The sequence below is a fragment of the Tursiops truncatus genome, chromosome 20 (genome assembly GCF_011762595.2).
Source record: "Tursiops truncatus isolate mTurTru1 chromosome 20, mTurTru1.mat.Y, whole genome shotgun sequence".
NCBI lineage: Eukaryota > Metazoa > Chordata > Mammalia > Artiodactyla > Delphinidae > Tursiops > Tursiops truncatus.
In genome coordinates this window covers 38183444-38209862 of record NC_047053.1, presented here as the reverse complement: position 1 = coordinate 38209862, position 26419 = coordinate 38183444, and the positions used below count along the sequence as shown (strand labels likewise).

At 50.3% G+C, this 26419-nt stretch overlaps 1 protein-coding gene and 1 pseudogene across 6 annotated transcripts in view; both read left to right on the top strand.

Moving 5' to 3' along the window:
* Positions 1–16061: 16061 nt before the first annotated feature.
* Positions 16062–17837, top strand: LOC101324112 (methylsterol monooxygenase 1-like; annotated as a pseudogene).
* Positions 17838–25660: 7823 nt separating this feature from the next.
* The window catches only part of TNS4 (tensin 4), a 32694-nt gene continuing 31935 nt past the window's right edge, over positions 25661–26419 (top strand). For all 6 annotated transcript variants that reach the window (XR_004524022.2, XR_004524024.1, XM_073797373.1 and 3 more), the window contains exon 1: positions 25661–25789. The gene's annotated coding sequence lies outside the window, so the exon portion shown is untranslated. The remainder of the gene's footprint in view (positions 25790–26419) is intronic.

Below are 26419 nucleotides of genomic sequence, written 5' to 3'. Positions count from 1 at the left end.
GAGTATTCTGTGTACGAGGGGCAGAGAAATTTTTTGTCCCATTTATAGACTTTCAATTAGATCCCCATTTTCAGCCACATACCCACTTCCCACCCTTCATTGCACCGAGTATATCCACATCTCAGACTTCTTCAGGCTTCCATGGATGGCTCAGTTCCCATCTTGGCTGCAGATCCTGCCGTGTGCCTCCAGCCTGCAGCATCTCCATCCTTCTTCCTCAGTCATAACTCTTCCATCAAACCACTCATCCAGAAATTTGTTGAGACTTCTCTTGTCCACAAAAGCCCTCCCCCCAACTCTTTTCTTTGGAAAGACTTATATGTTTATTATTTATTTCTGAGACATTTCCGAGGAGGAGGAGATAAACCCATGTGCATTTGGTTGGCCATCACAAACTGGAAGTCCCACCTGCCTTGTAACGGGAGGTGGTGGGTGGTGGGCATGGGACTGGGTTCTCTTTTACAATTTTACAATTTTACTGAGCAGAGTGTGAAGTCTTTCTAAGAGATGACACATTTACAAGAAATTCAAAAATATGCAGAGAGATGCATAAAAAAAAGGAAAACTTTTTTTAATTACATAACACATTTGAGTGTGTTGATTAAAATATATTTTAAATATGAAACTAAAATCAGACATGTCCCTAAAGCATCTCCTCAGAATCTTAAACATTTCATAGAATATACTCAAGAAACCACTGGCCTAGTAAAAAGAGCATGGAATTGGGAGTCAAATAAACCTGATTCAGATCCTGGCTCAACCATCTGTTCTCTCCAAATGTTACTTCACTCATCGGTACCTACCTCCTTACATTACTGGGAGAATTGAATGAGACAGTATACATGCAAAGTACCTGGCACAGAACCTGGTGACTAGTAGGTGCTCAGTAAATGCTGATGACTATTCTTCCTCCCCACTTCATACTGAGCTTCTCACCACGCTCCACTTTGTTCTACACTATTTGCACCTCCCTCCTTCTCTAACTCTTTGAGAGCCTGCTCAGTCTTTAATGTTCAGATCACACATCCCCACATTTACAAAGTCTTCTCCCACCCTCCAGAAGGTTCACAGTTCTTTCTTCTGTGCCCCACCCAACCCTAGCACTTGTTCACACCTCCGTTGTAGTTCTAATCTCTCTGCGACAGAGAGAGCTGTGTGCACATCTGTCCCTCTGCTGGAGAAGGATTCCCCAAAGGCAGCATCCTGATCTTGTTCCTAAGTTTCCCCCCAGCACCCACTGTGGTAGCTGACACATAGTAGGCACTCAATAAATGTTGGAATCTAATTGAATTGCAACAACCTAACCTGAATTAGGGACAGCCTGAAACAACGGCCAGGCTGAGACACAAAAACCAAGCCATGACCCAGAAAGACAGATTCTAACTTGTCCATGACGCAGACACCTTGTTCCTTTCCTGTTGGAGTTTCTGAGCTGTTGTCATCATGACCTCCGCCCCCAGTCCTGCCCATGTGCCAAACACAACACGTTCAACTCCGGGAGACAGAACTTTGGTTTGGCTCGTCCCTTTCCCCACCCCATGAGACAAGAGTCAGGAGGACCAGACAGAGCTCACCTGGATTTATGGGAACCCACTGGGTGGGGATAGGATTTTTCATCCTCCAGAATGACATGTTTTAGCTCTGGGGCTGGGCTGGGGTAGGATGCCTTCTCCGTTATTCTCCTTTGCCTTCTTGGGAAGCACATGACAGAGGAAACATTTGGGGCTCTGGCCTCTCCCCTCTTCCTCCCTCTGCCTTCACCTCTGACACAGGCAGGGTCAGGCCATGCATCAAGCAAAACCTCTGTTTTGTGTCATATCTCTCATGACACTATCTGTAAGCGGGACCCTGTTCTGGGGCCTCACACACACTACCCATATTGGGGGTCACTGGTGTCGTGAAGAATGCAAAGTCCCTGTCCTTCAGGAACCCCTGGTCTAATGAGGGGTGGGGTAGGGAGATACAGTATAGTCCCAGCCCTCGAGTTGCTCCCCAGCTGATGCGGTCACACCCACACTAGGGAATACCCAGTCCAGAGTGGGGGGCTGCGCAGGTGCACACAAGCATCACCCAAAGTTGAGTAGATACAGCCCCAGTCATGGCACCTACTGTGTACCAAGCATCTGACATATGTACATGGTCATACCCCAGGGGTGCGGTCTCAAAGCTGTGCTATCATCAAAGGTGGCAACCAAAAAATAACAATTTCAAAGTAACTCGGTTTGTTGACTTGAAATGCCTGAACCCGAACAAAAGGGCTTCATAGATCCCAGCGATGCTTCTTCAGTCTTCTTGCCCATCCGCTCTTCTCCCTCATACACGGCAGCTGCTCCCAAAGCCTCCTGCTCTCTTCGTCTTGCCCCTGCTCTTTCTTCTTCTCTCTATCCTGCCAACTCTATGCCGCATTTGCCCAACGATCTTTCTGACAAATCAGCCCCTTCCTTAGAGGCCAACGGAGGCAAAGAAACCGAGTCAGCCAAACCAGAATTTTCTCCAACGGGCAGGGAGAAGGGAATGCCTGGGAAAGAACACTCATACACTAGTAATTTCCATCCTGTCATATATATATATTGGTTGACACATTGTCCTTATTCTGTAGATGAAAAACACTGAGTTTAGCAAGTAACACGTGACCAGTGGCATGCCACTGATCCATGAGGCAAGAGGGACTTGAACCCACGCCTTCTGGCTTCTGTGCAAGGGGAGATGTGGTCCCTGAAAGGACAAATATCAATTAGCAGGGTGCCCAGAGTGAAGGAGTCGGGTGACTCATGGCTCTGTGGAAAGCATCTCCAGGGTGAGGCAAATTTTTCTTCAGTACCTCAGGATACGTATGTGTTTGTGTCTGTGCATCTGGGGAGTCAGTGAGGTGACCACGGGGAGGTCCCCTCCGCCGTTGTCCACTGCCCACACTTCCCAGTGTGGGAGGACATTCCACAAGGAGCTGCTCATTCCGGGGAGGTTCAGGGAGGACTGTGAGGATGCCTCCAACGCTAAGGAAGATACACAGGGTCAGAGTGGGCCCGGGGGCTCCTGGGGACCAGCCTGAAAGCATAATTCACTCACGGGCGTCGTGTTACAGAACGTGAAGGTTCTGTCTTCAGCAACACCAGGCTGGTGTAGCAGAGAATTTTGCCAATTTTACAATTGAGAAAACTGAGACCCAAAGAAGTTTCACCGCCAGGCTGACACCCAGACCTTCTGACTCCTTCCACAACCTGCAGCCACCCCGGCTGCTGGGGAGGGGTAGACACACCTGTACCCCACACCCCCAACCCACCTGAAAATGGTGCTTCAGACGGCCTTTGACACCTCCCTCTTTTCTTTCTGGAGCTCCCAAGTGACTCTGGACATGGGCTCCTCAGGGTAGACCCAGGGAGCTTGTCCAGCTGGCTCTTTCCTGGGCTCCGCAAATGGAGGGATGCAGGCAATGACCACACTGTGGGGTGGGGATTTGAACGCTGGGCAGGGGACCGCTGGGGACCTCTTCCTGCTCTGTCACAAGCCCACACCCAGGGCGGTCTTCCTCCACTGCCCAGGAGGAGGTGGGAACATATCACAGGGTATAGAACCCCAGTGGGGGGAAGGGGACAAGACAGGAGGACAGAGGGCCCTGAACAGTTGGGGCACTCACCCCTCTCCCCCATGCCCAGCCCCCTTTAACTGGATTACCTTTGTCTTATTGGTCTACACTGACTGGCAAGCTTCCATCTGAAGAAAGGGTCCGGCATCCTCCCTTCTTTCTGAGGAATATCTTTGTACAGGGTTTGTTTGCAAGCATTTTCTGTTGTGTGTGTTTAAATCGGGATTTCCCTCTCTATTCAGGAGGTTCCCAGGTGGCGGATGAAGATGGGCCAGGGGAGTTGTCTCACCTTCACTGCTCCTGGGTTCCACAGCTCTTGACCCCAGAAGTATTGAAAATCTGGCTTCTCCTTGAGGCCTCCGTCACTGGACACCTCTCCCTGCTCAGTATCTGAACTTTCTGAATCTCCTCTGTCTTTTACCTGCCGTGGTTCGACCCTGCCCGATCCAGATGCTACTACCAAGAGTTATTTCCCCAGTTCTTCCAGAAGGGAGTTTGTGTGGGGTATCTCGGAGGTCCTCAAAGACATGGGCTGCCCCCGTGCCCTCGGACCTTCTCACAAGAGGTGAGCATCCCTGGGTTCCAGGAGGGATTTTGCTTCACCTACACGTCGGTTCCATGTCGAACGTAGAAGATGCCACTGAATGATGCTTGTTGGCAGTTAACTGCCTTCTCTCTTCTCTTGTCACCTCTGCACAGCTGTTAAACTCCATCGCCTCTTTTAAAGCCCTCTAGCTCCACTGATTCTGGCGGTGGAATGCCTGGAAGAAGGACCTTGGTCCTGGTCTTCTTTGAAGAAAGAATTCAGCAAAGAGATCAAGATTGTGAAATTGAGACAGTGTTTATTAGTAGCAAAGTACATGAGGAAGAGCATGTGCGGGTGAACCTGGAGTGAGCTGCTCACAACAGGGGTGGCTTAAGTTGCCCATATGGGCTTTCTGGGTTGTCTCTGGCTAATCATCTTTCTTGTGCCCATATTTGTTCTGACTCAGAGTCCTTCCTGGTGTGCACGTGCATATTCCAGCACAAAGGTTTCTGGGAGGTTGACAGGACATATTATGGGCTGGTGACTCCTTCCTCCTTTTGTCCCTCCCCTAGACTGAGGACCCCTTCTGTGCAGGTGTCAGGCTGGGCTTTCACCTAATCAGGACCCGATGCTCCTGCTGGTATCTTCTGTCAGCAGGAGACCAGTTGCAACTGCTCAGTCTGGGGCCTATCTATCTCCTACCCCACCAGGACACTTCATCCAAAGACCGAGAGTACTAAGGGAAGCAGGTGTTCTAGTCCCTCACGCACCCTTCCCTGTGACCTGAGCACTTTGGGCGGATGCCCAAAGGTAGTGAGACCAGAGCAAGGATTTGAGGCTGTTCAGTTCACCGCTCACATTGGAGAATCCTACCCTGGAAGGAAGGCAGGGGGCTGGATTGGATGACCTTGGGCCCTCAGTACTGAAGATCAGTGGTGGGGTTGCTCCTAGAGCCCCAGGGGCTGGTCAGCAGAGTCTCTTTTCCCTCCGACCTTCCAGGAAGACGTTCTTCCCCTCCTTGTGCAGGTCTGTTGACTGGTCTGTGAAGCAAACCCATGAGGCCAAGGAGGGAGCCAGAGGCAAGGAAGGCAGTGGGAAAACCAGCCCGAGATCAGAGGCCTGAACTCCATGTGTCCCCAGCATCTCCATAAATCCAGACCCCAGCGCCAGCCACAGCAGGGAGTGGGCCCTGGGGCTTTATGAATGAAATGAGTGGAGAAGCGCCTCGAAGCCAGCGAATGCGCCCCACAGCCTGAGGCCTGAGCCCTGCCAGAACCACAGACAGTCCTCGGCACCAGGAGGACGGACGGATGGGGAGACAGAGCTGCGGCCCCACAAACCCGCCCCCGCCACTCACCACGCCGCACATCAGGAGGGTTCCTCAGAGCCTCCTGGGGGGCCTGCGGGTGGCAGGAAGTTACCTGGCAAGCAGGACTCTGGGAGGGAACGTTCCTCAAGGCCCCAGTTTCAAGACAAAGAAACAGCCCTGCCCTTAGGGAGCTCCGCTCCAAGGGGGAGACCCAGGCCTTCCTTGGGGTGTAGCAGGGGTTGGGTCAGGCTTGCTCACTGAGACACCTCAGGACTCCACCACAACTCCCTCCCCCAGGGCAGGGTGCAGCTGAGGGTGGAGACTCCGTGAATAAGCGGTGTTCCCAAGGACTGCGCTTCCAAGGGAAGTGACTCAGAGGCAGGGAGAGAGGAGAAGCCCTCACCTGGCCTAGTGGGCTCAGCTGCCCCGGCACCTGGGAGACTCCTGTGCCTCCGCACACCCTCAGGTGCCACTACTCCCAGAAAAGGGCCTTTGGAGACAGGCCCTTGTGTGGCTCAGGGAAGATGCCCAGGGCCAAGAGTCCAGTAAATGCTGGTAGGGTCAGGAGGAGACCTTAATGAACTCCTCTCCCAGAGCCCTGACTTCTTTCTGCCCGGAGCTCAAATGAGCTCAAACAGTGTTTGCAGGAAAGCATCCACTGCAGGTGCCTGGTCTCCCCCGGGCATGCGCCTTGAACACGTGCCAGCTGACTCTCCTGAGCACTTGGCACTACACCCTGGCTGATCTGCCTCCAGCCTGTCCTCCAAGACAGGCAATGAGCTGCCTGAAGGCAGAGCCCAGCCTGGCTCCGGCTCCCCAGGGCACTTTGCTCAGAGCAGATTCACGATGGGTGTTTACAAGTGTTGAGAAACCTACTAGGAACAGTATTTCTTAAGGCCGGTCACGTACCCGCATCAACACCACCACCCTAAAGCTTGCACCGTCTCGGACCTGCCACCACCTTGGAACTAGTCTTCCAGCTTCCTCTCTTGACCACCAGTCCCATCCTTCAGGCATACCACAGCCAAAGGATCTTTCAAAACAGTGTCATCATGCTTCTTCAAATACTGCTGTTCCCACTGCTCTTGAGATAGATCTAAAATATCTAACCCGGTCTGCAAGGGCTGGGCCTTGGCTACTTCTCCAGCCTTGTCATTGTAAGCCCCATTCTTTGTGTACCAGCTGCACTGATTGTCTCTGGCTCTTCAAGTGGACTACTATCACTTCTACCTCAGGACCTTTGCACTTACAGTTTCTTCCACCTGCCAGCTCTTTCTCTCTGCCTTCACACTCTTTGCCTGCCTAATTCCTATTGTCTTTGGACGTCAGATTAATTGTCTCCTTCTTGGAGAAGCCCTCCCTGACTTCCCAGAAGCAGGTTCCCCATTACATATTCTCAAAGCAACCACAGCTTTTCCTTCATAGCATCTTTCACCATTTGTAATTATACATATGCACGGTTCTTTCATCAATGTCTATTCCCCTCCTGCCCCAAAGTCTATCAGCAGGATATAGACCACTGCCCAGCCCCAGCTGAGGGACACACCTGACCTAGAAATGTTCTGCACCCCAGTGGGCTGAAACTTGGGAAGTACCTGACCCAAGAGGTGAGCCCCACCCTGTGCCAAAGGTGTTGGGAGGAGGAACAGGGGTGGGGAGAGGCCTGCGTTCCACCAAAAGGGAAAGGGAAAGCTGAGGAATATTTAGAGAGGGAGATAAGGTGGCAAAAAGCAGGAAATGAGCTGCTGGGAGCTGTTGGCTTGAGGCAGGGCAGTTTAGAATGAAGGTTGCAGATCAAAGTCACAGGAAGTGGGCTGGTTTTTTCAGTAACGGAAGAATCAGATCAAAGCCACACTTTCCTGTCTGGGTGGGGTAGGCAATTCATTCACTTATTCACCCGGATTCATACATTATCATAGGTCATTCCGCAAATATTGATGGAGCACCTCTCTCTGTGCCAGGCTCCGTGCTATGCCCTGAGGCTACAGTGATGAGTAAAAGTGAACTGGACCCCTGTTCTCCTGAATTCGCAAGCATCTTGCTTAGTGTCCAGACCAGTTTTTAAGTGGCAAGGTTGCAGTCCATTTAGTGAGTCATTGCCAGTAGTTTTAGAAATGAAATACAGAATGGAATGGAATGGGATGGGATGGAATGGAAAATATCACTGTATCCCACATAGTAGAAGGAACAGGAAAAGCACTGTTTCAGTTGTATATGTATTATGTGAACTGGATACCAGCATAAAATGTATTTCTTACCGTTGGTCATGATCAAAAAGGTTTGAGAGGGTTTCCCTGGTGGCGCAGTGGTTTGAGAGTCCGCCTGCCGATGCAGGGGACACGGGTTCGTGCCCCGGTCCGGGAAGATCCCACATGCTGCGGAGCGGCTGGGCCCATGAGCCATGGCCGCTGAGCCTGTGCGTCCGGAGCCTGTGCTCCGCAACGGGAGAGGCCACAACAGTGAGAGGCCCGCGTACCGCAAAAAAAAAAAAAAAAAAAAAGTTTGAGAAATACTAGTCTAAAATAAATATTATTTAACTAATTCCATAAGCCCATAACGAAAGTCTGTGATAGGGAGCATGCAGGGACAGAGTGCTACGGAGAATGGAATGGTACAAGCCCCATCTGGCCTGGGCTGGGGAAGGGTGGTCAGGGAAGTCTTCCCTGGGGAGAAGATGCTTGAGGGAGGAGGAGAGGGAAGGGGTGAAGGAGGGGGAGGGGGAGAAGCTGTTAAATAGGCCTATCTTGAGAGGCCCAGCGTGGGGCAGAGACAGGCAGAGAGAACTATGTGGGCCATCTGGAAGGAAGGAGCATGGAAACTTTAAGGGAAGGAGAGCAGAGGCCTGCAGTTTGGAGAGCAGACAGGAGGATGGAATGACTTGAGGATGGAGAGGCAGGAAGGAGTCTTGTGGGGCTTGTTGGAGAGTTTGGCCTCTGAAAGGCAACAAGAAGCCGCTGATGGGTTTAGTCATTCCTGTATTCAACAGCAGCTCGCCAGGTCATCCCTTGACCCGGCTGTCTTGGTTCTGGTGACACAAAGGTGAAAGCACCTGCAAGCCGCTTCCAGGCCAGCTGGGGGTCAAGACAGGTAGGAAATGGTCAAAGCAGACTCTCATCCCAGTTGAGCAAACTGGTATCTTGGGCTGGGTTTCCCCGTGGCAGACTCTACAGCAAGAATGTGCATGCCAGGGACTTCCCCAGCGGTCCAGTGGTTAAGACTTAGCGCTTCCACTGCAGGGGGCGCAGGTTCGATCCCTGGTTGGGGAACTAAGATCCCACATGCCGCTTGGTGCGGCCAAAAAAAAAAAAAAAAGAATGTGTATGCCATGCACCCCAATGTTCACTGCAGCACTATTTCCAATAGCAAAGACATGGAAGCAACTTAAATGTCCAATGACAGAGGAATGGATAAAGAAGATGTGGTGATGTGGTACATATATACAGTGAAATATTACTCAGCCATAAGAAAGAACAAAATAATGCCATTTGCAGCAACATGGATGGATTTAGAGATTATCATATAAGTGAAGTAAGTCAGACAGAGAAAGACAAATATGATATCACTCGTGTGGAATCTAATTTTTTTTTAATGATACAAATGGACTTATTTGTAAAACAGAAACAGACTCACAGATTTTGAAAACAGACTTATGGTGACCGTAGGGGAAACATGGGGTGGGGAGGGGATAAATTAGGAGCTTGGGATTAACATACACACACTACTGATATAAAATAGATAACCAAAAAGGACCTACTGTATAGCACAGGGAACTCTACTCAATATTCTGTAATAACCTATATGGGAAAAGAATCTGAAAAAGAATGAATACGTATATATGTATAACTGAATCACTTTGCTGCACACCTGAAACTAACACAAAATTGTAAATCATCTGTACTCCAATTAAAAAAAAATAAGGGGGGCTTCCCTGGTGGCGCAGTGGTTGAGAGTCCGCCTGACGATGCAGGGGACACGGGTTCAGGGACACGGGAAGATCCCACATGCCGCGGAGCAGCTGGTCCCGTGAGCCATGGCCGCTGAGCCTGTGCGTCGGAGAGGCCACAACAGTGAGAGGCCCACGTACCGCTAAAAAAAAAAAAAAAAAGAATGAGCGTGCCAGTCACTTACTTGGGGGGTGATCCCAGGAAACACTGGTAGGAAAATGGAAAAGTGACACAGAGAAGGGTAGGAGCCAGTAGAGGGGGGTTAATGAGCGCCTCCCACCGGGGACCTCCAGGAGACCGCAAGGAACAGAGCTTCCTAAGGGAGAAGAGCTCTGGTTTCCATCATCTAGGTCTCATCTTTCACTGGCTGAGCCTGCTCCTGGGGACACTCCTGGCCTGTCTCTTGCACAGGCCAGGCCTGCTTCCACTGCAGAGAAAGCCATCTGGAAGAGCTGCAGGGCTGCAATGCCAAGGGGACATGGACAGGGCACTGACCGTTTCTGCCAAAATCAACCTGTACCGTGTCCAGAGCATTCTGTGGTCCCTTAACTCATCTGCATTTGATTTAGGGTGATGACCTCGAAATCTCTAACTCCAGTTTTCACTTTTCCCCTGGCCTCCAAATCCTTAAGTCAACCAACCATCAGCCAGACCTCTCCCTTTGGATGTCCCATGAGCACCTCAAGTCATCAGATCCTAAACTTAATTCACATGAATCTCCACCCCCACCAGCAAACCTCCACCTCCAGTTTCCCTATTAGTATGAATGGAATCCCAATTACCCAGTCACCCGAGCCAGAAACCAACTCCCTCTTCCCACTGCCTACAACCAGTTGATCACAGCCCCTCAATCCCATCACCCCTTGGTCTTCTCCATCACTCCCAGCCTGAGGGTACCCCACTGCTTTAACCCAGATCCACACATTGGCGCCCTGGCTGCCTTTCCCACCCCCCATCAGGCCATCCCTGATACAGCCCAGTCGAACCTTCCAAAACACAGATCTGGCTGGATTTGTCCCCTGATCGAAACCCTTGATGCCTCCCCAGCTGCCCTGAGGATGGAGTCAAACACTTCTGTGTGGCAGAAAGGCTTTCCCATCCCCTCCTAGCCAACCTAACATCCCACGCCATCATGACTACCATCCCACCACATACGCTCCAACTATTCTAAATTATTCCTAATTCCCCTGACACAAATCCATTCCTTTGCTAAATCCACTCTCCAAACTCAACATCCTCTGCCTTGTCCATCTGGCAAACCATCCTTTCAGTCTCAGCTCAACTCTGCCTCCTCTGGAAAGCCCACCCCGATTCCCCCCAAGCTCCCACCGTATCTTAAACATCCTCCTTCAGAGCAAGGGCGTCATGAAATTGTTGTTTAACCGCAGATCTGCCTCCCCTGTGAGAGCTCTTTGAGGGCAAGGCATTATTTCATCTTTGTTTTCCTCAGAAACTAGCACACAAACTGCTCCCAGAAAACCCTCCATAAATATTGACCAACCAATGAAGTGACCAGGCTCAGGTGACACTGCTGGACAGTGACCAAGCTGAGATGGGAAGCTGGACTCTTTCCCACCCTCACGTCAACACAGGTGATGCTGACCTGTTAAGATGAGAAAGCACATAGTGGCCCTTCATCTCCCTGCACGGCACTGAACCTTGTCCACAGGACTCGGAGTCGTCAGGACAGTGGGGACAGTTTGCACTGAGCCATCCACACTCTCTCAGGACCAGAGGCAGGGTCAGACCAATAGACAGGCTTTGAACCTGGGCAGAGCGAGGAGTTTCTATCTCACTGGGCACTACAGACAGTCTTGACTTCAGGGCTACTGGGCTCTACCCACATGGGCCAAATGGGGCCAGCGATCTGCTGTCTGGTGGGTGACTCTGGACAAGTCGCTTCCCCTTCGTGGGCATCAATTTCCCCACCTGTAAAATGACAACTTGAACCAGGTCCATTCCGCCTCAAAAATACTATGATTTGGGGAATTCCCTGGCAGTCCAGTGGTTAGGACGCTGCGCGTTTACTGCCGAGGGCATGGGTTCAACCTCTGGTCAGGAAACTAGGATCCCACAAGCCACATGGTGCGGCCAAAAAAAAAAAAAGTCAAAAAAAAAATACACAATGATTTTGACTGTAATCCCCCCAAGAAACAAGACTGAGGGCCAAACCAGGGACTAGTGACATGATGTGGAAGAACACAGTGTTCGGGGATGACTGCCCACTGCCCAGCCTCTGCCCTCGGTACCTGTTGCCCTAGGTGAGTCCCTTTACCTTCCGCAGTTTCCTCATCTGTAAAAGAGAATAACGGCGGCCACTCTGCGAGGCTGCTGTAAAGAGAAATGCCCTGAACGACGCTAACGTGCCCGCTGCACTGCTTGACCCCTGGTGGATGCCATAAGCGATGCGGTTTCTGTCCCCTGGTACTAGAAGACGCCTGTGGGTGCACAGCCCGAGACCGGTTCACCTCCTCCCCTCCCTGCCTCGCCCCCAATCCCATCTGTGGCTTCCCTCACCGCTAAGCTCAGCTCCTCGCCAGAGGCTGGCAGAGTCCCCAAGTGGCCAGGTGAGCGTGGTCAACCACAGACGTGACCACCCGAGATCCCAGACCAGAGTGGCAGGGCCTGGATCCACACTGAGGTCTGGGGGCTCCGAGCCCAGAACTCCTGTCACAAAACAGCAGACCCCCGTGTGACACAGGCCCACTGGCTCACTGCCCACCCACTGTCCAGCCACCCTCCCTCTGTCCCCAGGTGACCCCACTGCATTTCTGTGGTTTGGAGTTTGCTGGTGTGAGGGCAACTGAAGTCTTGGCCCCCTCCCACCAGCAAATGGGGAGGGGTCTCCAGGGGCCAAATTCTTTTTCAAATGAGATTTCCGTGGTTTCCTCAGCTGAGGCGTCTGCGGAGCAGAGAACAAACAATGTGGAATTAAATTTCTCTGTGGAATTAAACAGGCCCCGCAAGTGAAGATCTAAGCATCTCTTTGGGCGTGGAGCCGACTTCGCCCGGTGCCAGGCTGCACTCCCACTGCCTTCCAGTCCCAGTGGTTGAGCAATCCCAGCTCCCGAGGCCATGCACCCCTTCCCCCACCAGCAGCCTCTCCACCCCGTGTGACCTCAGAATTGTCACCAGAGAAGGACTCCAGCTTTTAATGGATTCAGCTGGGGGCCCCCCGACCCGGAGACAGCTGGAAACCCCGAAACAGGGGCATCCTCCTGGGACGGGTCCACACCACCTGTGTCTGATGCCCCCACCACCACTGGGCGGGATTTCGGGATCAGGTTGCAAAGACTAGGGGAGGAGGTGAGACTGGCTGTCTCCCTGCGTCCCCAGGCCCCGGCAGCATATTCTAAATGGTCAGACCCCAAAAGTCACAGAGGAGAAAAGAAGAAAGGTGCAGAACCACCGGCTGACTTTCCCCAATCCCCAGCCCGATACCATCTTAGACCCTGGCCAGAAAGGCCACTGCACATGTGGTCTGTCCATCCAAAAGAATATTATTCTGCCACTACTTCAGGCATGAAGTACTGATTCATGCAACAACACGGATGAAACTTGAAATCATGTGCTAATTGAAAGAAGCCAGTCACAAAAGACCACAGAGTGTATGATTCCATTTATATCAAATACCCAGACCAGGTAAGTCCATAGAGACAGAGCACAGATTAGTGGCTGTCAGGGCCTGGGGGAGGGAGGAGTAGGGAGTGGCTGCTTAATGGGTCTGGAAGTTTCCTTTTGGGGTGATGAAAATGTTCTGAAACTAGATAGAGGAGGTGGTTGCACAACATTGTGAATGTATCAAGTGTCACTTACGGTAAACTTTATATGTATTTTAACACACACAAAGAGAGACAGGCAAGACCCTTGCCCTGTGTCCCCAGCTGTAGAGCAATCCTGCTCTGGCCACCCCAGGGGAAGGAGGAGTCAGAAGGTCCTAGTGGATGTTCCCACCGGAGCTGTGGCCTCCCTTCTAGACCATACATGGCACACCAAGGACAATCATGTTCCAGCCTGAACAGTCCTCAGATTCTCCAGGTTCCTTTTCCTAAAGGCAAACCACACCCTGGGCCCCAGGGCCAGGCAAGGGACAGCTATTTGCAGGGGGAGTGAACGGTATTTAGGTCATCTGGCCTGGGCTCTCCAGCCCTCCTGGTGCCGGATGGAAGCAGGAATGACAAGAGAAGAGGGGTCAGACCACAGGCCAGGGACTGGGACCCAAGGGCAAGCCCTCCCTGGGCAGCTACCTGCTGGCACAGAGTTCTAAATCATCAGAATTACGAATTTGGCCCTGGCCTTCAAGGTCATTATGAAGGTATATATGTCAAGATAGATGGGTAGACCATATTTGATTAACAGTTTGTAAGCTTGACTTTTGGCTTTGGAATATTTAGACTTGTGGTATTCGTCTGTATTTGTCTTCTGTTGCTGCATAACAAATGACCACAGACTGAGTGGCAAAAACACCCATTTATTAACTCACAGCTCTGCGGTGAGAAGTCTGGGTGAGTTCAACTGGGTTCTCTGCTCCCACAAGGCCAAAAGCAAGGTGGGCTCTTATCGGGTGGTTCTGGGGAAGAATCCGCTCCCAGACTCGTTCAGATGGTTGGCAGAATCCAGTTCCGTGTGGTTGTAGGACTGAGGTTCCCATTTCCCTGCTGGCTGTCAGCTGAGAGTTGCTCTTGACTGAAATCCTTCTCGTGCTTTCAATCTCTCTAACGTCCTATTCTGCTACCAGAGAGGAGAAAATGCTCTTCTTCTTCTAAAGGGCTCATCTGATTAGGTCAGACCCATCTAATTAATCTCCATGTTTTAAAGCCAACTGACTTGGGACTTTAACGATATCTGCAAAATTCCTTCATAGAGTACCTAGATTTTTTTTCTGTTTTTTAAATTTACTTATTTATTTATTTATTGGCTGCTCTGGGTCTTTGTTGCTGTGCGCGGGCTTCCTCTAGCTGCGACAAGCAGGGGCTACTCTTTGTTGCCGTGTGCGGGCTTCTCATTGCGGTGGCTTCTCTTTGTTGCGGAGCATGGGCTCTAGGCACACGGGCTGCAATGGTTGTGGCACGCAGGCTCAGCAGTTGGAGCTCGCGGGCTCTAGAGCACAGGCTCAGTAGTTGTGGCACACGGGCTTAGTTGCTCCAGGGCATGTGGGATCTTCCCGGACCAGGGCTAGAACCGGTGTCCCCTGCATTGACAGGCGGATTCTTAACCACTGCGCCACCAGGGAAGTCCCCCTAGATTTGTTTTTGATTGAGTAACCAGGGAATGGGGTCTTAGGATGGGGACATCTTCAGAATTCTGCCTACCACTGCCTCCTTTTGAAATCTTCCCCCCAGGCCTTGAAACTGTTAGTGGGAGCCTGTTCCAGCCCAGCATGTCCAGCTCTTTCTACCTCAGGATTTAACTCATGGGAACTTTGCTTAACCTAGAGCAAGCGTTGTCAACATCTGTGATACAGATGCCACCCTTTCTCCTTCAAGGACTTGATGAAATGCCACCTCCTCCATGAAGTCCTCAGCCTGAAACCCAGGCCAAATTAATCTCCCCTGGACAGCACTTTGCTGGTACCTCTCCTCTATGGCACATCCCAGCCTGCTTTAGAGTACAGCTGAGAGCTCTGAGTCCTCTCCAGACAAGGAGCCTCCTGGGCAGGGGCCACTGGACATTGGACACTGTGCCAGGCCCAGCAGGGACCCAGAGAGATGAATCAAAAGCCATCCCTGCCTTGGAGGACCCCTCATAGTCCAGCAGGGCCAACGAACCTAGTGTGCCCATCGCTGTACATAACTTCCAAACACCCTGTGATGCGCATATATTTACAAGTGAGGAAACTGAGGCTCAGAAACATTCATCAATTTTCCCAGAGTCACGTGGTCCATCTATGGGAGAAATTGGGTGTCCAGCTCCAGAGACTAAACCTGTAACTCCCACACTAAAAAATCTTAAAGAATTTGGGAGTTCCCTGGCAGTCCAGTGGTTAGGACTCAGTGCTTTCACTGCCGAGGGCCCGGGTTCAAACCCTGGTGGGGGAACTAAGATCCCACAAGCCACAGGGCATGGCCAAAAAAAAAAATCTTAAAGAATTCAACCCCCCTGACTTCTCATCTGGGGTCAGACACTGTTACTCGGGCTGTCACCTGCTGTACCCACTCCAGTGTTTCCATGCCTTCACTTATAAAGATGTCTTTCTCAGACAGGTGCAATGGGCATAGGCTCTGTTACTCATAGCTCTTCAGGAACTCAAGCCCCTTACAGCCCACTGTAGTAAGGGCCCCTGGGTCCTCCACATCCGGCCACCGGACAGGGGAAGAGAGTGAGCCACGGTGACGTTTTCAGAGGTCAGACCAGGACATGGCATGGTTTACATTTCTTCAGCCACATTCCACTGGCCAGAACTCAGCCCATGATTCTGTCTGACTGCAGGGGAGACTGGGAAATGTAGTCTTACTATGTGCCCAGGAGGGAAAGGAATTGAATTTGAAGAACAGACACATGGGTGTTGCCATGAATGCCACACGCTTTGGCCACATGTGGCTCCAGGGGTGCTGTATGCAAAGGGCTGCCTGGTACCGTCAGTGACAACAGAACTAAGCTCAAGAAATGAAGACAGGGGTGCCTAGCGAAGCTCCGGAGGCGGCGGCTGCAGACCCAGTGGTGTGCAGAATTATAAGGCTGTCTGCTGAGATTTGAAAAATGACAACAAATGAAAGTATCAGCATCTTTAGTTCAGCATCCCTGGCTGTGGGATAGGGAGATTCACTTTCACCTGAGAATCCTCTGCAGGAACCATTTTAAAATGCTTGGAACTATATGTTGAATAATTATACAAAGTTCCAGATTGCAACATGGGGATCCCTCATAGTTCATGAGGTCCTTTATTTCTTGTTCTGTTTACCTGGATTTTTGTTTCAATCTATACCTTACATGAAAAAGTACAAAATTCAAAAGGATAAAGCAGAAACGTGGGGAAATCAATGGAAATATTTTAAAGTATTTCTCTTTAATCATTTTTGTGTCCAGCTTCTTTGATTTGTGGAACCTATTCTTTTACAGAGTATTTCAATATTCCTTATGATTGGGAAACAATGCCAAGATGGTACATGCTTTTGGCAAGATGCTTTGGCTGTGCAGTGATTGAGGATACATGGCACTACTTCCTGCATAGGCTCTTACACCACAAAAGAATACATAAGTATATTCATAAAATTTGTCGTGAGCTTCAGGCGCCGTTTGGAATGGAAGGTGAATATGCACATCCTCTGGAAACCCTAATTCTTGGAACTGGATATTTCAATGGAATCATGCTTTTTTTTTTTTTTTTTTTTTTTTTTTTTTCAGTACGTGGGCCTCTCACTGTTGTGGCCTCTCCCGCTGCGGAGCACAGGCTCCAGACGCGCAGGCTCAGCGGCCATGGCTCACGGGCCCAGCCGCTCCGCGGCATGTGGGATCTTCCCGGACCGGGGCACGAACCCGTGTCCCCTGCACCGGCAGGCGGACTCTCAACCACTGCGCCACCAGGGAAACCCTGGAATCATGCTTTTATGTGATCCTGTTATTCTTCTTTGGGCCTGGGTGACCGTTTATTTTACAGAAACTGTTGATGTCCATAGTGCTTATGACATTCCTCTCAACCCTTTAAATCTCATTCTTTTCTATCTCAGCATCACAATCTCCACCACGTGAACTTCATTGGAAACTATGCTTCGACATTTACATGGTGGGATAGACTTTTTGGAACAGACTCTCAATTTATTGCCTACAATGGGAAGATGAAGAAGGTTGAGAAAAAGACTGAATAAACACCTCACATAAACCTTCCTCAAGTTACACTTTTCCTGAATTGAAGCTAGTAGCTAACATTGCTTCTGCGGAGTGGAAATAAACATGTGTCTTGGTTGCTAAGTGATAAAAAGAACATTAACAACTTTTAATTATCTCCCTAGTGGGAACTTTTATATGTTTAAGTACAGTTTCCCTGAGGAAGCTTTAAAGGCCATGTTGCTAACCTTACAAAAAGGATTTTAGTGATGGAAGAAATATTAATGTATGTCTTTTCCCCAAGTTGTACCATAGGCCTGAAGCTGAAATTGGTCTTCAAACCTTTTAAATATATAGTGGCCATTTCAAGAACTCTTAGTGGCATTGAACTTTAAACACTTTTTTGGAATTTGCTTAAAGATCAAATGCCACGGGTTGGACCACACCAATCTGTATAGTGTGAGTGAATGCTGACTCTGAAACAGCCAGCACCGGGAATTTCTACTCTTATCTGGAGCGGACCAGTTTGCGGTGATTCTCTTTCTTTGAGAAGTCCGTTTTGATTGCAATGTACTACTCTTATCTATAAATTAAGGCATTTCTGAATTGATGAAAGATTATTTTAGTCTAAAGGGTTTCAGGTTACTTGAATTTTTTAAACACTGAGCTTTATTTCTACTATTTACCCTTTCTTTTTTGCCTATCAAGTTTTCATTATACTTAAAGCTGTATCTTGAAACTCTGTGTACTGACTTGCTGTGTTTGCACTTGGAGCTATTGAAATAAACGTGATTTTGTTTGAAAAAGAAAAAAAAAAAGAAGTGAAGACAGGGCGGGCGTACCGGCAGGGGCCGGGGATTTGTGAGAGCACAGAGTGTCCTCTTAGTCACCCACTAGGCTTAGCAGGAGGCCTTGCTCATCCGATGAGCTCACCTTGGGCCTCAGGCTATGCAGGGTTACCAGCAGCACCCCCGTCCTCCCCCGAGCTGGCCAGGGCCCCCTTCTCCAGGCCAGGCCCTGGACAGATGATCCAGCAGCTTTGGCTGCTCTGGCCAGGGGTAAGGCACAGGCGCTGATGTCCCTAGGAGTAGCCACGCTCCTCCCCTCCCCGCAGCTGGGCAGGCTCGAGGGTTGCAGTGCTGAGCCCCCAGCCTGTCTGTGACTGGATACAGGTGGCCGATTTTCTTTTCAGATTTAACCCTGAGGTATAAAAATCACCAAATTATGTCCCAAAGCCAAGGACAAATTATTTGGTCCCGAGGAGTCACATGACTTAGCCCTGGTCAGAGGGATGCAGACTCTGTCTATCACGAGGGAAGAAGGGGTGGGAAAGGAAAAGGGTGTTCTAATAGGAAGCATGTGCACACCTGCACTGGGGCCCACCCAGTGTACTCCCCGGAGAGCAGAGGAGAGGAGATGCCAAGGTCCCAGCCCTGGGTCCCAGGAGAACAGGTATCCCTGAGGCCACAGGACCCGGTGCGGTGGGAATGGGGCTGCAGTAACCACCCCGCATTGCCTCCACATGTCTCTGTGCGGGTTGGGGGAGAGCCCCGGAAGCCAAGGACCTGAGTCTCAGTCTGATTCTCTCACCACTTGCAATGGGTCCTTAAGCAACATCCCACCCCTCCCGGCCTGAACCTCAGCTGACCCGTCAGTCCAGGGAGGTCTGACCACATACCCTACACAGAATGATCCATTTTCTTCCAGGGGGAAGAAAATTTTAGAATTCAACATATATGTGTCCACGTGTTTTTCTATCTAAAAGTAAGAAAGGAATTTAGCTCTACTAATATTTAACATAAAAATTGACCCAGGGCTTCCCTGGTGGCGCAGTGGTTGGGAGTCTGCCTGCTGATGCAGGGGACACGGGTTCGTGCCCCGGTCCGGGAAGATCCCACGTGCCACGGAGCAGTGGGGCCCGTGAGCCATGGCCGCTGAGCCTGCGCGTCCGGAGCCTGTGCTCCGCAACGGGAGAGGCCACAACAGTGAGAGGCCCACATATCGCAAAAAAAAAGAGCAGAAAATTGACCCAGGCACCCCAACTCAGTCTGTTTTGGTCAGTCATGTCCTCCACATTAGTCAATGTCTGGAAGGAGGTACAGCCACTCCATCCAGCAGAGAACTTGAGGAAGGCACCCTCACTCTATCGCTCAACTTCCAACCTATGGGAACATGTTGCCATTTACATATGCCCAGTTCAGCGGAATTCACAGATTGCAATGTCTGATTCAAACTAAATTAACCTGCCTTAGAAAAGGACAAGTGACCTAAAAAGATTTCTGCCAAGAAACGGCAAGAAAATAGACACACTTCCCCTGATCCTAGGCCACGATTTCATCTGACATTTCAGGAAGGAGAAGCAAGGGTTGCGTGTTGAGTCTCCAGCGGAGATTTCCAAAAGTAAAATCTTTTCATGAGGATAAGGGTGAAGTTTAAACAGTCGTTAAGGAAGTAATTTTTTTTGGAAGGACTATAGTATGAGAGAGAATTTAGAGATAACATTGAAAAGTGTTCCTATTGTTTATATGACTTTATTGCTGAAAACCTTGTGTGTTCCCAAGATCTTTCATATCCACCCTTCAAAGAAAACAAAAAGGAATTTTTAACTTGCTTAAAAACCTTCCAAATGAAGAGTTTGAGTGAGTGTAAAATCCATTTGGTGAAAGTATTAAAATGCAACATATTCCAATTTCTTTGCAGGAAGAACTGATTGACATGAGAGAAGATGGAAATTTGAAAGTCAATTTTGAACAGAACCTTTGCATAATTGGTGGATGGCATTGAAAACTGAAAAATGAATGTCATGGTTTAATGAGCAGAGCCCACAATGCACCTCATCCGTCTGGATCTAGATATTTTCACGAGGCCTCCTTTTCAGCTGTGACAGCCTTTAAAACTGAATATTGAAATAAACCGCACTTAGTACCAGACATTCAAGTCACTGTGTGAAACCAGGAGCTTCAAAAGTAACGAAGGATATTCAATGGTGTCGCTCTCGTTATGAGAGCAAAAAGGGATTTTAGGCCATTATAAAATGAAATGCCATAAAAATTTCTTTAAAACAGTTTTTATTACCTCTTTCATTTCTAGTTATATAGTTTTATAATGTGCGCAAAATAATAATATACATAATGTCTAGTTTATTCATATATTAGAGTGTACCTAATATTTTATAATACATATACTTTTGTAATGTACATGCTATTGTATATTTACGTATATAGTTCATGTTTATGATTTATTAGGTTCTATGTATATAATTTATAAACAAATAGGTATCAGGGATGCCTGTTCAACATTGTTTACTGATGATGTATGAACAATAAAGTTTGAGTTCGGGGTGATGGCAATGCCCAAGGGGCCCCTCCAGCTCTGGCATTGGAGGCCACGTGGAGAACACTCTGCTCTGAGTGGGGACATTCATAACAGAGATGGCCCTAGACTGGGCCTCACCTGGCATACAGGTGGAGGTTCAGGCATGCACATTTTATAGCTAAGGAGTCACAAGTACAAAAAAGTAAGACATGAGGAAGGCTTCACCTTGCAAGGGCAGCCCCATCATAAAGACCAAAATCCCCTCCCCAGGGATAAGAAGGACCACAGTCTTTCCCTTCTCACCCTTCCCACTGCAGCAGAAGGAAAACAAGACTTTCCTTCTGCTCAGGGGCTCTGAGAGGGTAACTGTCTTTCCTGGAGCATCACAGCAAATCAGCAAGGGAAACTAAGTGTGAATGCAGCCATCCAGAGTGCTGGGTATGGCCTTCTACCTGCTCTGCTCTCTCTGGGCCTTGATGCAGAGCCTGGTGTTTAGTCACCAAAGTTCTCACTCTTGTCTCTGTTGGGAAGCCCTTCCTGCTATTCATTTCAGTCTTGCATGCTGCAAATAAAGCCTAGAATGTTCAGGAGGTTCACCAGTTCAATCTTCTGCCCCATTGTAGCGAAGAGTGTCCCTCTCCAATCTTTGACGTCTGTCTTAACCCCAGAGAAGAGAATCCCAGAGAAAAGTAAGGTCTACACCTCTGCTACCCTCTCAAGGGGTTCAGCAACTCCCTGAAGCAAGATGATCTTTTCTCTGGCACAAAGATGTTCACATCGCTCCCTCCCTGTTCCTGCTCTGCTTAAAAGCATCCCTGTATCTCCATCACCCACAGCAGAAAAGCCAGGCTGCTTAGGCTGACCTCCATGCCCTTGACCCCCTAGGTCAGCCCACCTGCATCACTCACCAGCGAGAAACGGAAACCACACGAGCTAATTTAAGCAGAAAGGAATTTCATACAGGTAATTCTATGCTGACAAAATCACCAGAAAGGCTAAAGGAACAGGCTGCACGGGCAGGAATGGCTGCCAGAAAAACATGGGACGTACCTTGCGAGACACCTCCCCTGACACCGTCAGGAAGGTAAAAATTCAGGAGCCGCCCAGGGTCTGTTGGCTTCAAGAAGCATCACTTAACTGATCCAGGGGTCAGGAGACCATTTCAGCAACAGCTTCTCCATACCCACAAAACTGGATACTGGATGCTAGAAGGCAGCCGCCCCCCAGAATCAGTGTCTCCACAACCAGGCTGAGCAACAAGCCATGCTCCCAAGTCCGTTCAACTGACAGAACCTCTTGCCTAATCAGAACTCTAGCAGCAACAGAGTCTGAGGAACGCAGTGGTCAGGGTCCAGCTTCTCCAGCTAAGGAAGGCTCACTAGGAGAAGAGTGGGTGGAGGTCGATGCTATATACACACTGTCTCTCCAGATTCTTCTCCCAGCATTCTTCCCACCCTCACCCTGAGTTCCAGCTACAGGGAACACTCCAATGGTCCTGGGAGCACCCCAGGCTCCTTCTCACCTCTCTGACTTTGCCCAGGCGGGTCACCATACCCCTCCACTTTGAATGTGCTCTGAGTCTGAGAAGCTTTCTCTGGTGCCAGGAGACAGGGGTTACTATAGCCCAAAGCTGTCCAACAGAAATATAATCAACATGTAATTTTAAACTTTCTAGTAGTCACATGTTGAATAATGGCCACCCACAAAGTATCAAGTCTTAACTCCTGAAACTTTCTAATGTTACCTTATTTGGAAAAAGGACCTTTGCAGATGTAATTAAGTTAAGGATTTCATGGTAAGATTACCCTGGATTATCTAGGGGAGCCCTAAATGTCATCATATGGTCTTCATAAGATGGAGGTAAACGATAACACAGACAGGGGAGAAAGCAAAGTAAAGACAAGGCAGAGATTGGAGCAACGTGGCCACAAGCCCAGGAATTCCAGGGCAGCCACCAGAAGGTGGGAGAGGCAAGGGACAGATTCTCTCCAACAACCCAATTTCAGGTTTCTAGGCTCCAGCCTGCAAATGAATATATTTTTGATGTTTTAAACCACCAGGTTTGTGGCAATTCGTTAGAGCAGCCTCAGGAAACCAATAAAACACATGTCAAATAGTGAAAAGAAGCAGGTGAAATTAATTTTAATAGTATCTTTTATTTAACCCAATATCTATAAAATATTATCAACATGTTATCAATATAAAAAGCATCAACGAGATATTGACATTCTTTTTTTCATACTAAGTCTTTGAAATCTGAATCGTGTTTCTCGCCTATGACACGTTTCAGTTTGGACCAGCCACATCAAAAGGGCTGAATAGCCACATGTGACTAATGGCTACCAGAGAGGACCAAGCATTTCCCCTCCTTTGTAGGATTTGGGGAGCACCAGCCTGGGATTTGGGGACTTTTTTGCCTATGAGTCATCCTCTCCCATAGACAGCATGCTCCCTGGGAGCAGGAACCTTGTCCCATTCATCTTGGCATCCCAGTGCCTAAACACAAGAACATTCAATGAATGATTTTTTTTGTTTTGTTTTGTTTTTTTGCGGTACGCGGGCCTCTCACTGTTGTGGCCTCTCCCGTTGTGGAGCACAGGCTCCGGACGCGCAGGCTCAGCGGCCATGGCTCACAGGCCCAGCCGCTCCGCGGCACGTGGGATCTTCCCGGACCAGGGCACGAACCCGTGTCCCCTGCATCGGCAGGCGGACTCTCAACCACTGCGCCACCAGGGAAGCCCCCAATGAATGTATTTTGAATGAATGTGTAACAGATTCTCTACAAGAAAAAAAAGCCCTGTCAGAAACTACATTTTTTGTTTGTTTGATTTTCCCTCTTCCTTAGTGAGAGGAGTTCAGGATCCCTCAATATATAGGCTTGGAATCCCTTCGCTTGGAAGGGTAGATGTAGACCAAGTTGCCCCCAGCAGCCAGGAAAATGCTATATGTTGAAGTTGGAAAGAAATGCTGTGAATAGGCCTGCGTCTCTTAAAGAAGTTGAATCTGTAATTAATAATCTTCCAAAACTGAAAGCATAAGGCCCCAATGAGTCTACTGGTGAATCCTACCAAACATTGAAGGAAGAAATGATCCCAATTCTCTACAATCTCCTTCAGAAGCTAGAAACAGAGAGAATACTCTAACTCATTCTATGAGGCCAACATCACTCGAATACCACAACCAGACAAAGACATTACAAGAAAACCACAGATCAGTATCTCTCATAAGCATCGATGCAAAGATCCTCAACAAAATATTAGCAAATTGAGCCCAACGATGTATAAAAAATTATACAACACAACCAAGTGGGATGTATCCCAGGTATGCAAGCTTGGTTCAATATTCAAAAATCAACTAATGTACTCCATCACATCAACAAGCAAAAGAGGGGAAAAAATCACACACTCATACCCATAGATGCAGAAAGAAACTCTGTCCCACCCCTTGGGAGGCTGATCATGTCGAGAGGAGGTGAGGGGAAGGTAGGGGGAGCAGAGGGAGGTGGGGGGTGAGGCAGAGGCAGGGGGGGTGAGTGGGCGGGGTCTGTGAGGTGACTGAGGCTGGAATCAGTGTTCCTGGGACTGGCTTAAGGTGAAGGAAGCAACCAAATGTGAACCAAAAGAGTCAAACCTGCCAAGAAAGACTGTAACCCTCAGGCACAGGGTGATAAGCCTGGGGCTCCCAGACCTGAAGAACTGCAAAAACTGGCCTCGGTGTCAGCCCCCAGGAAGGCAGCCAGGGCCAACACCGCTCCAATCCTGGCCCAACACTTTGACCCCCTGTAACCTGCCGCTTCCACCTGAGAATCTCAGCAGCTGGCTGCCCGTGAATAAGGCTGCTGTGGGCAGTGCACCCTGTTTTGCAGCTGCATCCACCCCAAGGGAGGGGCACCATTTTCTTCATTCAAAGACACAACGGCTGGGCTTCCCTGGTGGCGCAGTGGTTGAGAGTCCGCCTGCCGATGCAGGGGACACGGGTTCGTGCCCCGGTCCGGGAAGATCCCACATGCCGCGGAGCGGCTGGGTCCGTGAGCCATGGCCACTGGGCCTGTGCGTCCGGAGCCTGTGCTCTGCGGCGGGAGAGGCCACGACAGTGAGAGGCCCGCGTACCGCAAAAAAAAAAAAAAAAAGACACAACTGCTCACCAGGCTATGGGCCAGCTGGGCTGCGTGAACACCCAGAGACCCCTTTCAATGCTACCATCAAGAGGGATCACCTTTCACAACTTGGCACAGTTGTGCTCCCTCGCCTCCCACGACGCAAGCTCATCATGCCTCCATGAAGCCACAGAACATCAAACACTTTCAGGTCAGAAGCCCTTCCCCTGAGCATCATGGGGGCACTGGGCAGCCCACCCACCCCTGAGATTAGCCACTTCCGAGGTCACCATGAGTCCCTGGGCTGGAGACTTTGCTGGCTTCCTAGCTTCAGACCAACCTGCCCAGATGGGGCTCAGCTCTACCAGCAGCGGCCCTCCCCCACAGTGGCTGGATGCCCCCTCACAGTACTCTGGGACCCCTGGCACAGAACACAGAGGGATTGGAGCCAGGGAGAGGGAATGCCTGGACTTCTGGACTTCCTGCCATCACTCCCACATGGAACTTCCACAATACCGTGCAGAGGGATAGCCCATGAGTGAATGAATGAAGTCCAGCAAGGCTTTGAGCCCCTTCTCAAAGCCCTCTAGACACTCAGGGCCTCCTCCCCTTGAGTTAGAAGCCTATTCCCAGGCTAAGAAGAAAAGACAATACCTGTGCCCCGCCTGAGTTCCAACGGGCCCCTACGCAGTGCCTGCCAGTGACCCAGCCCAGAGAGCACAGGAGGGGCCTTTGGGAAGGGTCTCCTGTCCCCTGGCATCCTGCTCCCCCAAGGCCAAGGCTTCACTCTCTGCTAGTCCTGCCAACCCCCGGTTCCTCCCCTGGCTGGCACTGGGTGAAGGAAATGCCTACAGTACACCTCGGTGGTAACAAGCCCTGTCCAAGCAGGGGTTCCCCTGAGCACGTGGTTCCCAGGGAGGGGATGGGCAGCAGGAAGCTTGGGACCCCCCCCACACACACACACACACCTTGCCCCAGTGCCCACCAGGGCCAGGCCGCCCACCAGTGCTTCCCTTCCCCTGCCCATGCCAGCCCCACCTGAGCGGTCCAGACCTGCGGGTGGGGCCTGCCGCTGTCGGGCCACAGTAGGGCCTGGGAGGGAGGAGAAAGGGCGGGGCTGGCCGGCTGCTCTTAAGGCGGAGCTGGAGGTGAACTGCACCTCCCCCTACTCCTCACCTGGGCTCTGACAGCTTCTCTCCGTCCCAGAAGCCAGGAGTGAACACAGGAGTGTCTTGCCTGCCCGGGACACCAGGTAGGTGCCTTTATTCTTTAAGGAGAAGAGAGAGAGGCTCAGCTTCTCCGCGTCTCCTGGGGCTCGGAGTGAAGGTGGAGAGAAATGGCGGAGAGGCTGGGCATGAGCGGAAGATGGTCTCGGGACCACATACCCGAGTTCTGCACTTTGGGAGAACTTAATCTATAGCCCTCAGTGTACAGATGAGAGAACCGTGGTCCAGGGAGGGGAAGAGGCTTGCCCGGGGGGGGGCCCCGAGGCTTGGGAAGGGAATGGACCCGGAATCCAGCCTCCTGCCTCCCAGCCCGGAGTCCCTGGGGCCTGGTCGTGAGCTGAGCCCCCGTGCTGGGCCCTTCAGAGGCCACCAGGAATCCAGGGGGTGGCGGCATGGCCTGCACTGGTCCTGCGGGTCCCTGCCTGCTGTCCCAGGGTCTGCTTCACTGGGTCTGGGTGGAGAGCATGGGACAATCAAAGTCACTCTTCGAGCAAGGGGGTGGAGTGGGGAATTGGGCTACTGGGGCAAGGAGCTTTGGGGGAGATTCAGCCTTCCCCCTCTGCCACCCTCTCCCTCCATTGACCTGGGCTTGTAGAAGGGAAAGAGTAAGTCAGGAGAAGAAGCTGGCAAAGAAATGGATGAGGGGATTTGCCCAG